General features: G+C 51.5%; 1 protein-coding gene across 5 annotated transcripts in view; it reads right to left on the bottom strand.

The window, feature by feature from the left end:
• RNF144A (ring finger protein 144A) overlaps positions 1-12,347 on the bottom strand; it is a 114,248-nt gene extending 101,901 nt beyond the window's left edge. For 4 of the 5 annotated variants that reach the window (XM_068564046.1, XM_068564049.1, XM_068564050.1 and 1 more), the window contains exon 1: positions 12,136-12,347. The gene's annotated coding sequence lies outside the window, so the exon portion shown is untranslated. Of the gene's footprint in view, positions 1-3,116; positions 3,187-12,135 lie in introns of all 5 variants that reach the window. The other variant, XM_068564047.1, reaches the window with a different exon arrangement.
• Between the last annotated feature and the right edge of the window lie 2,778 nt (positions 12,348-15,125).

The raw sequence follows: 15,125 nt of genomic DNA, 5'->3' as shown, positions 1-15,125 counted from the left end.
TGGATAGAGCTTAAAGGCTTTTCTTCAGGTTTTCTCACTGGCGATTTATGAAATCCTCAGAGGAGCCCCGAAAAAGAAGTAGCCCTAGTACTAGTCTCACTTTTTAGGTGGATAAAATGGGACCATTTACAGAGAGGTTAAAGGTCTTTGCGGAAGTGACCGATGGGGTGTGGAGTCTGGAGGAGGATTCTGAGCCACCGGGCCTGTGGTCCTGCTCTGTTCAGCTCAGGCAGTGACCATAACCACAGGACTAGGAGGTGCCCGGACTTCACAGGCCGAGTGTCATGGTTCTGACATTAAGTGTCACTGCTGGGATGCAGGGGCATTAGCTATAAGCAAGCCTGGAAGAGCCCCCTTTCGGGAAAAATGTCAGTGTTTGTATTGCTTTATCTTGTTTAACTAACAGGAGGGGTGTCTACTAGTTTACACTCATTTCTCTTCAAGCCCTGGAAGCAGAACGTCCACTTGAGACACAGGGTTATTTGCTGAAATATATTTGTTGTATATGAAATAATAAAATTCGGGGGGGGGGGGGGAGTGCAGAATTTATAATTAAACATTTTTAAACTGAAATAATTCCACTATAAAATTAAAAAGAACCACAATTTAAAAAATCAAAAATAGAAAAAAATGTCACAATCCTTGTGAGTTAGGATTCCCTTTCTGTAGTATATTTTCCATCTTTGTACACATATCATGCATACAATTCAGTCTCATAATTTTTTTCACTTAATGATATATTTTAAACATTTTCCCATGACCATAATCTCTAAAAATCTTACCAAATAAGAGCGGGATATTCGCTTATCCATATGTAGATGTTTGCCATTTGGGGCTATTATTAAAAACACACAAAGAAACAAATGAAGAGCATTTGGGCCTAAAGCACTTCTTTTTCTCCAGATTTAGTATCATTCCCTTGAGCATAATTCTCCAAAGTGCAACTGTCTGAAGTAATCATGCGGTTACAAATAAAAATCATGCATTTATCCTTCAGTCATCCCTTCCCCCAGATTAGACCTAGAAATTCATTCTTCCTGCTGAGGCAACATGATTTATATTTAAACGCTCCCTGCTCTGCAGCAGAGCCCACTTCATCATATTAGCAAATGTTCCCTGTAGCTTAACTTATCTTCGGATTGTTTTTCAATTAAAAAAAATTTTAACCCAGAAATTTTTTATCTTACGACCCAAGGTATTTATTATCACATAATGGTAGTTACACTGTAACTAGACCGGTTTCTAGATAAGCAGTGTGGTATAAAGTACATAGGGTCCATGGAAGGAAAGATCCACATACAATTTAAGCTAAAATGATACAAACTATATTTGCAGCTTCTAGATGATTATTTTGATTAGCAGTTCATCTAAGGGTTTTTGTCACGTGGGGTCAGTTTATAAATGTCAGTGGTTTTAAAAACTACCATATGGTAATGTTTCAGAAAAAAGAGAAAACTTTTAAACCTTCAGGCAGCATCTTAATGTCCCTTATTTATTTATGTTTTTAACGTACTGAATCGCGATAAAAGTTTAGCACACTGAAGCTGGGTGTAAAAGGCCCTGTGCTGGGAATTCAAAAATGAGTGATAGGCCTGGCCTGCCATTTAGCGAGGAGAGTGTGACAAATAAATGGGGAAGCCTGAATCTCAGAAGGCAGAAGCATGGAGAGCAGTGCTTACCTCAGGGATGTTTTACTCCCAGAGGCCCCACCATGAATCATGCCAAACACTAAAGAGTACCCTCATTTCAGGTTAAATATGATTTTCTATATGACTGTGTCTTAACTCTCAGCTGACTAAATGACAGTTATATTTTATTGACATAACACGACACGGGTATTACCATCAATTTTGGCTTTTCAGGTTTTGGGCTTCTTTTCTTTTCTTGTTTTTTTTTTTTAATACTTTGGAGCTAATACTTGTTTCCAGGATTTTAAAATACTCAATTTTGCAAAGCTCGCAGGCCCTAGGCACCGTGCCTGCTGTGATCGGCAGTAAAAGGACGCTGACTCAACTCCGTGTCATCCACAAAATGCCAGGGCAGTTCAGGGACAGGATGAGGGCCAAAGGGGCCGCGCAGAGCTCCCGGGAACCGGCAGGAAGAGAAGCAGCTGGTGAGCCAGGATGGCCACAGGAGAAGGCAGAGTGCCGAGTCAGGAAAGCGGAGGTGAGCCTGGGATGCCGAGAAAAGCAGGTGATGTGGAGTGTGGAGGCAGAGGTATCCTGGGACGCCCTGGACCATGGCAGTGTGTCCAGTGACGGCAGGGAATACAGCCAGCCAAGGACGGCAGGCCAGAGAATGGAAAGGGCAGGCGAAAGAAACACATCTCAAAGATGCAGGGAAAAAAAGCTGGCAGCTCTGAAAGCGGGGATGCAAACAAGGCAGGCACCGTTGCCGGGAATGAGGACAACAGCTTTCCGGAGGTCAGCTAGAGAAGGATGCCTGGGTGGGCGGCTGACCAGCTGGAGAAAACACTCTAGAACATCTTAGGCGAGATGTGTGGACTCAGGCCAGGCACGGGTGGCAAGATTCACCAAGAGGGGACATGTGTGGGAGAGGATTCTCTCAACCAGTCTCCATTGGGCATCTAGTGGTGGAGGACTGCTGGATGCACTTGACCTGACCCTCGACAGCGGGTAGCCAGAAGCCGATGTCCCAGGGCAAGCCAGGTGGACACTGTGAGCCACGGGGGACTCGGGAGAGAAAACCAGGAGGGCTTGCGGCTATTAACCCGAGGCCGGAAGTTGACAGTCAAGGAAGATTTCAATGATCAAGGAGCTTTGTAAAGAAAAATGTTCATCTAAGGCGAGCCCCTCCTTTTACACATTAAACATAAAAGTCCACGGACTTGCATCTGAATTGGTACTGAATGGACTCAGTGGAACGCTTGAATCTGAATAGCGAAGGCTGAAGAGGATGGGCCAAGCTGGGCAGGAATCTCAAGCATCCAGGACTAAACTCAAGAGAGAACCGTCCAGTGACAGTAAACTCGACACAAGCCAGGCCCAGACCTGCTCCTGGCCGGCCCACCAGTGCCAAGTCCCCGGGTGGCCAGGTTCTAGAAGGGGGCAGGGCTAGGCTGGTCACAAGGTCTGTCAGCTGAAAAAGAAACTCACCCCTCCAAGTCCCTTCGGACCATCAGTCCAAGGAAATATCAGGAGAGCCGCATCGGTAATTTTAGATGTTCTGGTATCCACATTAAAAAAAAAAAAAAAAAAAAAATGTAAAAATAAGCAAAGGAAATTCATTTTAGTAATATATTTAACTCAATACAGCCAAACTAAAATCATTTCAACATGTAATCAACTTCAACGTTATTAATGAGACATCTTGCATTCTGTTTTTCACACTAGATCTTGGAAGCCAGATGCTTTCTACACTCAGGGCACAGTTCACGTGGGACTGGCCACAGTTCAAGGGCTCAGCAGCCCCACGGGGCCAGTGGCTGCTGCCTGGACAGCCCGGGCCTCCACCCGCACTCCCCGCTGCCTGCCCGCCTTTGGTTTGCTCCTGCTGTACCAGGAAGAGGTCCCCAAAGAGAGGCCTTATCTGTCAGGCCCCAGGACACAGCCCAAGGCCTCCAACCAGCGGCCCCCGCGGGCAGTCGAGCTGGTCCTCCTGGACAAAGGCTGGACCAGCTGCATGTGGCTGGGGACAGGGAGAAAACAAGGTCACTATCAAGGAAGCATGGCTTCAGGCCAAAGGAAAAGAATCCTAGGAGTGATTAAAGTATTAACAGATAAGAACTGTTCCCGGCCACTCTGCTATAGGAAGGGTACATTCATTGAAGGACAAACTGAAAACATTTCCTTCAGAGACTTATTCACGTTTGCACATTCCACAGCCCAGGACCTGGCTTAGCGTGAGGGCTCAATAAATATTTATTGAGCATATTAAAAAGCATGCACCTTACGTTGGAGCTATTTCACAAATAGGAGAAATGGAGAGTGAGCGGTGTTGCTACATGGAAATTCCTATGTGTCCCAAGTGGTTGTTTTTAGTGAAACTGGATTTTATAAAATTACAAAAGTTTACGAGATTGATACCTGTCTGTCCTGTTGATTACTGAACAGCACACCCTATCTTGTTCTAGAAACGCCTCACCAGTCCGTCCCCCCCAACCCCGCCCATGGCTCACCCTCACTGTCTATTCCTTAACCTGCCTTTCAACCCCCAGGACCAAAACCATGTTGCCAAGTGAATGAATGAACAAAAAGAAAGAAGGAATGACGATATTGTTTCTGGACTCGAACGTCTTTGAAGGAAAAAGACGCCTACTAAGTTCAACAAATATGTACTGGGCACCTACCGTGTCCCAGGCACCGTGTGCCAGGTGTTAGAGGGATACAGAAATGAACAAGACTGGACTGATTTCCTGACCCTCATTGCACCCCAAACCACAAATATCCACGGGAGATTCAGGTGTGCTTGCACTACACTGGGGAGACACTAAGAACATTTAAGCCACGTGCACAGTGGTCTGGACCTCATCCCATATGGATTCTTGCCTTTCAGAGAAGATCAAGTGAGAGCAGCAAAGACATTGTACTAAATCACAGTCTAGCCACGCACCACACCGGAAGCTCTGTCCTGTCCCATCCACTCGGGGACGCTCTCCCTGCTCCCGTGGTCTCTCACGTTCCCAGCTTCTCTTACTCCCCGGAGTTGCCGTCCAGCCCAGCGCAATGAGACAGAAACAGAGGCAGCCATGGTGCTTTTGGAAAGGGTAGTTTCCATGATAAAGAAAGACAAATGGATCTGACACCAACTGCCCCACCTCTCCGGCTATCTAAACACGGATGTGAGTGCAGCCTGGAGAGCCACCTGGCCCCGGGGTCCAGGGCAAGACGGTGCAGACACAGGAGACCCTGGGTTGCCAGAGCAGCTGAACCAAGGCCAGCCACCAGCCCCTTCCGTGCCTTGTCACCGAGGACACAGGGAGTGTCGTGTTGCTGGCCAGACATTCAGTAACACACAAGGACATACGCACATGTACTGCGTGGCACTGGGAGATGTGTGTTATGGGCTGAACTGTGTCCCCAAAAGACATGCTGAACTCCTAGGTCCCAGCGTCTGGGAACATGACCTTATCAGGGTCTCTGAAGATGATCAGCAGAGCGGGTCCACCCCCAATATGACTGGTGACGAGCCAGTTTGCCTATCTTAGTCCATCCAGACTTCCCTAACAAAAATTCCACAGACTGGGTGGCTTCTAAACAACAAACATCTATTCCTCACAGTTCTGGAGGCTGGGAGTCCAAGAACGAGGTGCCAGCAGATCTGGGGTCTGGTGAGACCCATTTCTAGTTCACAGACAGCGGTCTTCACCACGTCCTGCCACAGAGAAGGGGCGAGGGAGCTCTCTGGGGTCTATTTTATCAATACAAGGGCACTAATCCCGTTCATGAGGGCCCCACCCTCATGACCTCATCTAAACCTATCACCTTGCAAACTCCCCATCTCCTAGCAACATCCCACTGAGGGTCAGGTTTCAACATACGAATTTGGGGGGGCACACAAAGCCTGGGTCTATAGCATCATACGTCTGCCTGAGGACAAGAGGGAAGTTAGGAAGGTCTCAATGAGCGAGACTGGGAGAAGCGGGGAGAATAAACACGGAAGCAGAGGCAATTTCTTAGGGTCCCACGAGTTGAGGGACTAAAGATCCCGTTTTTCTTCTTCTCATACATCCAGCCCACCCGCCGCTCTACCTCCCACTATCTCAGGCTAATGCTTCATCAAGACATAAAGAAGAAGAAGCAACTGTGATCCCAGCAGGGACAGCCAGCTCTGTCTGGTCCACAACAGCACTGGCGCCGCCTCACCCCTGCCAAGCGATTAGGAAGAAATATACAGTTTTCACCAACAAATTCGGATCCCGAGGCGCCAGCTCTGAAAGCCTTCGGGAAGCTCTTTGTATTCCATTGTCCTAGGACTGCTATGAGCCATGCATGTGGTACCAAGAAGTACCGTGTGGCAATCAGGGTGTCAGGAAAAATCAATTTATGGGACTGTTTGTTTCTTTATGTTCTTAATGTCATAACCAACAGCCAGCCCCCCAGGGTGTCTGCAAGCCTTGCCACTTCCCAGAGCAAAGCTGCTCTGGGAACACACAGCCTACAAGATGCTCTAGAATGCAAACTGGCCTCATGCACCAAAGCAGAGGGGAAGGCACTCAAAAAATAGACTCCTCGGGGACAGAGAACACGCCCACCACTACGGATTATCTTACATGCCCTGTAGGTACAGAACCTCTAACAGCTCCGTTCTTCCATGTGACTCGAGGGTCCCCACCACGTTCACCTGGCAAACCCTCCAGGAACCCTGAGCAACTCTTTACCTAGAGCACCTCTGTCTCCCGTTAGAAAGATCCAGACTCGTGAGGCTGATGAGCCTCATCCTCAGCCCCGGGTCCCCGACATCCTCATGAACGCATCCTGCAGTGTCCTGCTCTGTGGCCTGACCTCCCCAAAGAGAAAGCATCTCTCGATTTGCTCAGATCTTGCTGGAGAACAGAATGTGAACCCTGATCCCATCTCCTTGTCGATAACCTGCCTCAGGTCCCCTTTTGAACCGGGTTTCTCTATCTTGGATTCAATCACAGAGCAAAAATTCATTTAGAGAGAGCACGATAGGCACTGAGGGAATGCAAACATGAAGAAGTTCCTACCCTCGTAGAGCTTATAATTTAGTAAAAGAAATGATAGGAGGGAAAAACAAAAGACAAGACAAAAATTCAGTGATGAACAAAGCCAACCATTAAAAAGTAGAGTTCAAAAAAAAAAAAAAAAAAAAAAAAGAAATGATAAAGTTACAGCAAAATTAGATTAGAGAGGTTTAAGTGCAATTACAGGTTCTGAAAAAATGTTGCTGTGGAAACACCTGGTAGAGAAGAGGCTCCCAGCTCACGGGAGAAAGAGGAGGCTGGGGCCTGGAAGGACAGGGGCCTGGCTGGAGCCCCAGGTCTGCCATTCCGTCCTCTCTGCTCCGCGCCTGCATTTTCTCATCTGCAAGATGCCAGTGCTGGTGGAGTTGGCCTCCACGGCCCCCACGTCGATGATCCCACAGCTTTAAGAAAAAGGCAACATGTGTGTGAAGCCTGGAAGGATCATTAGGAATTTGGCACGTGGAGGTGGTGGGAGAATGTTCCAGGGCCTACGTGTGGAAGCTGCGGACAGATCAGCCTGGAAAGACGGGCTGGAACCAAGTGGGAAGAATCTCGGAAGCTCGATCCAGGGGCACATGCGTGACTTAACAAACAACGGTGTCTCAGCAGGAAAGTGACAAGAGGTCAGTGGTGAGCCTGGAGGCGGACACCACTGGGAACCACAAAAATCGTCCTGGGAAAGTGAAACAGTATCTGAATGATTCTGGCCTCAGAACACCTACTGAAGAGATTGTTCTACCTTGAGGTCAAAGAGGCCCCTAATGCAGAGGTCTGCGCACTTTCCACCCATGAGCCGGGGGAGAAAGCAGCCTCTCTGCCCAGGAGGCTGCCCTTCCTGTAGGGTGTGTGGGCAAGCTTCCCCGCAGAGGGGGCAGCAAGGGGTGGCCAGCGGGGCTGTTCTGGAACATGGGAGCGCCTGCAGACCTGCCAGCTACAGAGGACAAGCAGGGAGGGGATGCACACACCACCTGCCGCTGGCCAGGTACCACGTCCCAGATGCAGAGACAGACTGTCAAGGAACGGCTCCCTGGCTACCTGCGCGGCTAGCGGGTCAGTGGAAGTCCGAAAGGCATTCTGTTCTCCTTCGATGCAGCCTGCACAGCCCACCTCCCTCCAAACCACCTTTAAACGCTGCCACCTCAACATCAAACATGCCCTGTTTCAAAGGACTGTTTGAAAACTGACCCTTTGGAGGCCAAAACATGTCCCAGGTCAACCATATCATAGGGTTCCATCTTCCCGGTCTGGAATCCCCTGCCCCACCGGCTCCGCCCGGGTTCTTGCCTGCAGGGTGGAGCCGGCAGGAGCAGGGGTGACCCCCGTCTCACTGCCGTCCTTCGCTGGGGCTCACTTCCAGCTCGGAGCGTCCCCACTGCAGGCCCGGCTGCCACCACCTGGGGAATCACAGCAGCCTTGCTCAGGTGACCCCGCAGACAGGGCGTGGTGACGCTGGGCTGTAAAAACCACCACGGCTGCTGCTGGGCTTCCTCTCATCTTCCCTGAAGCCTCTGTCCCCTACCAAGGAAACTGGGGGCGGGAAGGGAAAAGGAGGGGAGACTTCTAGGACAGAGGCTCCAACACCAAAGAACGAAAGTCCCCCGCACTGCTGGGATGGTCCAGAAGATTCCAGAAGTGAAAGCAGCGGCGTTGCACCCAGGAGCTTGGTTTGAACAGGGTTCAGAGATAGCCGGGCCACCCTCCAGCAGGACAGGGGCTCAGCCCCACTGGGCCGGCCCGAAGTTCCCTTCCCACCCCGGGCAGTTTCTTGCTGTTCCCAGCCCCAGAATTTGACCCTGACCTTCTCATTCGCCTGGTTAACCGGGACTCATCTTTCAGGTCCTAGCCAGCATCAATGGCTCCAGCGGGCAGACTGCTCACCACGCCCCACTGCACGGTGCACACCGACCCCAGCGCTAGAACAATCTGTGACTGGCTACCTTCCGCCCCCCAGACCGTAGCCGCCTCAAGGTCACGGAAGATATCCTTTTCCACAGGACTCTGAGTTCCGTGCCAGCTTCAACATGTACCACGTACCTGGCCTCGGACACCACACCTTCTCCTTGTCCCTCTCACCTCGGTAGGTTGGGGACAGTAGAGATGCCTGTCCTACGGGCCAAGTGAGAACTGGGTCCGAGCACACAGAGCACTTCCTATCAGCACCTGGTGATGGAAAACGCTAAATGAACACCTACTGTTCCCTGGCTCTCCAGAGCCAAACTCCAGGAGACTATAACATGTTGGTTGACATGCTTCTTCATGCTACCCAGGAGCTTATTTTTCCTCTGTAACACTGCATCCAGCTTGTCTACTTGCTTCCTGGTGAAAGCCCTACTCTGCGTCTATCTATAGGCCATTCAGGAAACACAATCCGATTCAGGCTTTAGATTCCAGGAAAGAAGGAAGATGCAGACTCTCATCACCAAGGAGCCACCCTCTTCAAAGCCCATCTCTCAAATTATCATCTTTGAGAAAAGCCATTGTTCTGAAAGCAAAAATATATATATAATGTTTTTTCTTGCAAAATTCTTTAAAAATGGTTGCATTGGCAATATTGATGCTCCTGGAAAAGACCTTTAAAGCAGCACATTTTTATATCTGGATCTTGGAAATCATTTAGACCAACACCTTAGTTTCACAGTTGAAGGAACTGGGGCCACACAGGGAGGTTAAGACACTTGCTCAAGGTCACAGAGCTGGGTCAGAAAGTTGTACAAGCTCTGCCTTTCAGCCCGAATCCCCAGCAGGTATGTGAACAGTTGCTTCCATTTAATTTCTTCATCTAATTAAGAAAAGGTATTCATGTGTGTCAGTAATACAGAAACAAAGGAGAGAGGAGGCCGGTTCCAGAAACGATTGCCTCACATGACTTTTCCAGTCTTAAAGGAAAGAACCTTCAACTTAGTTCTCGGGTCTCCAAGGTAGGAAACTACCCAAGGGAATACGGAGAGGGTCCATCTTCCGTAGAAGCATTCCATTCTACTCACAGCCTCATGGCTGCCTCTGATCTTCCACACCCGCGGGATCCAGGGGAGGTCCTTATTGGCCAGATGCCCTGGAAGAGTCTGACGGGCTCCAGACCACCAGACCCCAGGGCAGCTGACACGTCTCCATCCTCCCAGTTCTAGGGTGGAACAGGAGAAAGGACAGCAGACCGTCGGGAGAGCTGATGCCAGGCCCAGGCCAGCCATGGCCCTCTGTGTCGCTGGGGCCCCTGACCTCCCCCCTCCAGCCCACAGTGTCCTCAGTCACAGTGGGCCAGCTGGCCTGGTGATCTGTGCTGACCAGCGAGCTCTGTGATGTTCAGTCTGCGGGGACAGACTTCCCCTGTCTCTACACCAGAGAGAAAGGCTCTCAAGAAGGAGGAGAAATGTGCACAAAAGAAGGCAGTGGGGACAAATTATGAACCACAGTGGAAAAAACAGGCAACGTGGCTCCCGGCGTCTGGCCCTGCCGCCGTCTGGCCTAGCGGCACGTTCACCCGCTAAATGCCAGCAGCTTCAACTGAAGTGTGGGCAGTCCCTTCCAAGTCCCAAACCACATCGAGCCCACAAGCCAAGCCCTGAACTCAGGTGAAGACCTGGATGCAGGGATTACACGCGATCAAAGTAAGGGCACTGGAACACGCTTCTAAAACACAGGGATTGGAAAGTGCTCTTGCAGGTTTCAGTACCGCCATCTTCATGGCCCGTGGGCGCCCATACCATCACCTGCCGGCTGCAGCTCTGCCCCCAGCCCTTGAGTTCTCCCTTCCAGTTCCTCTTCCAAGCGTCCTGACACTTGAATCAGAGCTTCTTTAAACAACCTCCCAAACCCCAGTGGTGCTGGATCTGGAAAAGGCCCCTCCCATTAAAATTAGGTCATTTGCACCTTGTTTTCTCCTGAATCCATGCCTGACCTTTGATAAGGGGCACAGGTGGAAGCCCACGCTGGGGATTAAAGGCGACACACCCCACACTGGACAGTAAGGTGTGGTCCCCATCCTTCAACGGCGCCTTCACCACTCTAAACCAGGGCCCAGCTCACTCTTCAAAAGCATCAATGGCGCCCACTGCCACAGGATCAAGGCCAAAGGAGGCCTGGAATTCAGAATTTCACCATCTACCCTCATCTGACCGCTCTAGGCATAATTCCTTTGCACTCTCTAAAAAATAATAAAAGCAAAAATTAAAAAGGTGCTGGAAAACTGCAGAAGACCGCAGAAGACCAGGTCCCGAGTCTCAGTACCAGGAAAGGGAACACCTGGGCTGCAGGCCTGGGGGAAAGTTCGAGGGTCACACTTTGTGTTCCTTCCCCCTTCCTCCGCTGGGCAGTTCCTTCTGGCCTGGGGCCCTTCCTGTCACCTAGAACCTGCCCCTCCTTCAAGCTCTGACCCAGTACCAGGTTCCCCAGCAGCTGGGCCCCTCCTCCCCCTGCCTCTACCTCCTGGGCACGCACAGAGCTCACAGCTCTTCAGGCAGGTGTCCGCACACCGCACTTTCCGTCTCACACTTTACTATCCGCACAGCTTATCTGCCAGCTGCCCCAGGCCAGATTCACTGGAATGTGTCCTTATCAGATCCCCAGGCCCGCTCCTAGAAAAAGGCTTTCCTCCCACAACAGTTCAAAGCAAGATGTGAGGTCCGTTTCTAGTTCAGGGACCAGAGCTCCCTCCCCCCCCGCAGGGCAGCAGGACCCCCTGGGGATACTCCCCTGGGGCTCCCTCACCCCGCCTGCCTTAGGCCTGGCACAAGGCCAGCATGGGATACTTGTCGAGCGAGATTTTTATTATTATTATAATTGTTCACTGGGAAGAGGGCAGGCAGAGAGAACTTCTGGAGTGCCCATCCAGAGGTCTGCCTATGGAGATCATTAGGGTGCACGAGGCACCCCTTCCTCCCCGCGACCCTGAGCCTCCAGGCTCGCAGGAGCGCCCGGAGCTGGGTGCCCAGGACGGTACGGGGAAGCTGGGCAGCCACCGCCGGAGGGTGGGGCGGGGAGACCCGCAGGGAACTTTCCGCGCGCCCCTGGGGAGGGGACGGCTTGGAGGAGCGAGGCGGGCGGCCGCGGGCACCGGGCGCCAGGATGTGCCCCGCGGAGGACGCGGCGCCGGCCCACTCTGGCCGGGCTGAACCTTCCCGACGCCCCCCCGCCCCGCGCCCCGGCGGCTCGCCCTCGCCAGACCCCGTCCACAGCGGTGGTCCGTCCCGCGGCCCCCAACCCAGGGCCGCCACCTCGTCCGCGGGACCGGCCGGAGCGCGGGGACGCGGCGCTGCAGACCCGGCGGACCGGGAGGCGGGCGGGGTCCCGAAGGGGTCGCGGCACTGGAGCCACCGAGGGGCAGGGCCAGGGTGGCGCCCTGGGCGCGGGCCGGCCCCCGCCCCTGCCCGCTCCCGGCGCCCGAGGCCGGCTCGGCACGGCCACCTCTCTCGGGCCCCTCGGCCGCGCCCGGCTCCCGCGAGGCCGACACAAAGGGGACGCGCGTCACCCACCTGGTCCCGCGCGGCAGGGGCCCCGGGGCCGCCGCTCCTGCTCGGCCACGGGCGGGGCTCCGCGCGCCGCGCCTAGGTCCGCGGTCCGGGGCCGGGTGTCCGCGCTGCGCGTCCGCCGCCCCGCCCGGAGGTGCCCTTTATTCCCGCCCGCCCTCCAGCCGGGGCGCACGGCCCGCGGGGGTAGAGTGGGCGGCGGCGCCGAGTGGCACAAAGACGCGGGGAGCACAGGCTCGGCCCGAGCGCCCCCGCCCGGCGCGCAGCGCCCCCTGCCGCCCGCCCGCCGCGCCCGCCGCCGCGCCCCGCCCCGCCCTCGGCCGCGCAGGCCCGCGGGGACACCCGGTGCCCGAGGACCACCCGGACCTCACGCCGCCAAGAGGAGCACGGGGCGCGTCGTCCGGAGGCAGCCTGAAGACTGCCCCAGATGCCCATGCGCCGGGGAGAAACGATCAGCAAGACAGGAGAGAAACGGGTGACCCCAAAACACTCTTAGCCGGGTGATAGATAGAGCACTGCCTCAGAGCAGATCGGGGCTCCCAGAACCTGGCCTTGATGCCCCGGTGTGTGGGGACCTTGAGATGAAGGCTGAGGGCCTTTCCACGCCAGCGTCACGTGAAATGTCTTTGCCTCCCACTACCTGATTGCTTGGACGGACGGAGAAGAGGAGGCAACTTGTCTGGTCCTTCCTTCTGGGGATTCCCGAGATCCAGGCACAGCAGTTTATTTCCTAGTCTTGGGGTTTCTAGCTTGTTAGAGCCAAAGATCTTTGAAGGCAGAATTTTCCTGTAAGATTTCTCTTTGCCACTCCCTCTAGTAGCTGGAAGTTGCACCAGTGCTAAATTACATGTCTCAGGCATGCGTATCTGAACAAAACCTATTGGTGCCTATGAAAGAATGCCTCCTTCAATAGACAAGACTCTTTTCTCCAGAAGTATGGGAAAACCCACCACCATAGCTTTCTTCAACACGAATTCTAATGCCATCACCTACGGGCCCAGTGACCTTAAGCAAGTTACTTAACTTCTCTGTGCTTTGATTTTCTTATCTGAAAACTACAGATGGTCATCGAGATCTTGGCAGGGGTTAAATAAGGCAAATATGCATAGAGCAATCTCAACGTAACTGGAAAATTGTAAGGATTCCATAGTCCTTAGCTGTTATTTGTCTCATTTTCCCCCAAACTACAAGATTCTTAACTATCTTGACACTGCGTCATTTGCCTTCCTCTACGACATAACCATCTTTTTAAAAATAATAATCATAATCATAATAAATCTTCTCATCTACATTGAGAAGTTATTCTGGTAAATATTTTTCCTCCCCAAATATGAATGAGCACTTCTGATGTCTTTGTCTAATTCTTTGTACAAATGTCATCTTTCAAGGAAAAGGCACAATGGGAAGAATTCCAACAATACTTGGTTACTCCAGCCTCTCACCAGAAGATGAAAATGATTCTGCATAAAGCCCTGAGCTTCACAGAAAATATATTCACCCCTTCTATACACTGGTTGTGGTACCAGGAATGTACTGGTGTGATACTGCTTATGAATGAATGATTAAATGAATGAAAGGATGACAGCAAGTAGCAGGGAGGAAGATGAATGGGCCCATACTGAGATGCAGATGTTTGTATGGTTAGCAGGGGCATGGGAATGGGGATGGGGGGAGGGCTGGCAGGAAGAGGGCTGAGGTGCAAAGCCAACTTCTTACCCAACTGAGCCACTGGGTCCTTAAGCAGTGACGTGTGTGTGTGTGTGTGTGTGTGTGTGTGTGTGTGTGTGACTTCATTCCCATGTTTGTTTGTTTGTCTTTGTTAACATCATTTTTGTTGGGGAGATGGGGAAAGAGGACACCATGGTTGACAATACAGTTTGCAGCAGGCCATACCCTGCATCTCAAATGTCGTTTTTCTCTGTGAAGTCTTCCCAATCCATCACTGCTTTCCCCATCTCCAGGAGTCTGAAGTTGTATAATAGTTTGTCTCCATGCTGATCATGGCATCTCTTAGACTTCATGCTTTGGATATTTACTGCCTGATTTTATTAGGTCGTGAGATTCTGTAGAACAACAATGAAGTAATTTTGTATGGAATTTCCCAGAGGGCCTTGAGCATAGTAAGTGCTCAATAAATAAAGACTAGAGTCATTTGCTCTGAGCTGTGCCACTGAGCAACCTTCCTGGTTCTCTCCAATGTCTCTCAAGTTCACGTCCACCCATCACTGGTTGGTTTTCTGTCCGACTGATCCTCTGCACAGGTCACGGCTCTCAACCATCTCACCCAGAGGTTTGTCAGGTCAAGATCACTTTAAAAAATACCCTTTGTTGCTAAGCGTTTGTGCCTGTGGGCAATGTGACTCATCATTCACTCTCTGAACAAGCCCCTTTTCGATTACCTACTAAGGGCAAGATTCTTGTGCTAGATGGTTACAGGCCAGGGAATCAGTGCCACAGTAAATAAATGTTCCAGAGGCTGGAGAAATGGAAGTCTGTTATGAAGTTCCTCCTTTACATAGAAAATTGAGCGAAGCTCAAGATTCACACTGGTGGCTTAAAATAGAACATTTTTAGACAGTGGAGTTTGTATGAATTCATAATCACACATTCTGAAAGTATAGAAAATTCACATTTCTTTAATTTTTAAAATTAACTTAAATTCAATTCCTTATTTCTAGAGTAGCAAGCAATCAAAATGTCAGTTGTTGTTCTACTTCTCTCTCCCTAGAGGCGACAGGAATCTGGGGGATTTTACAGTGCTGAGATATGGGATGTAACCTGTCATCTTCAGCCCATCACGCTGTCCATCCAGCAGTCCCTTCTCCAAGCCCTGCAGTCCCTTGCAAGCAGGCTGTGCTCAGCTTCTCTCCCAGGTACATGGGAAGCTGAGAGGTTCCCCACCTCCCAGGGCGATGCCAAGTCTCTGCCGCTCTCAGGGCCTCTTGGGAAAGCTTTCCTTGTCCAGCCCCTGCCTCCCTTCCCACAAAGACCCCCTC

Source organism: Eschrichtius robustus, chromosome 15 (genome assembly GCF_028021215.1).
Source record: "Eschrichtius robustus isolate mEscRob2 chromosome 15, mEscRob2.pri, whole genome shotgun sequence".
NCBI classification, from domain to species: domain Eukaryota; kingdom Metazoa; phylum Chordata; class Mammalia; order Artiodactyla; family Eschrichtiidae; genus Eschrichtius; species Eschrichtius robustus.
This window is presented reverse-complemented; position numbering and strand designations above follow the sequence as displayed.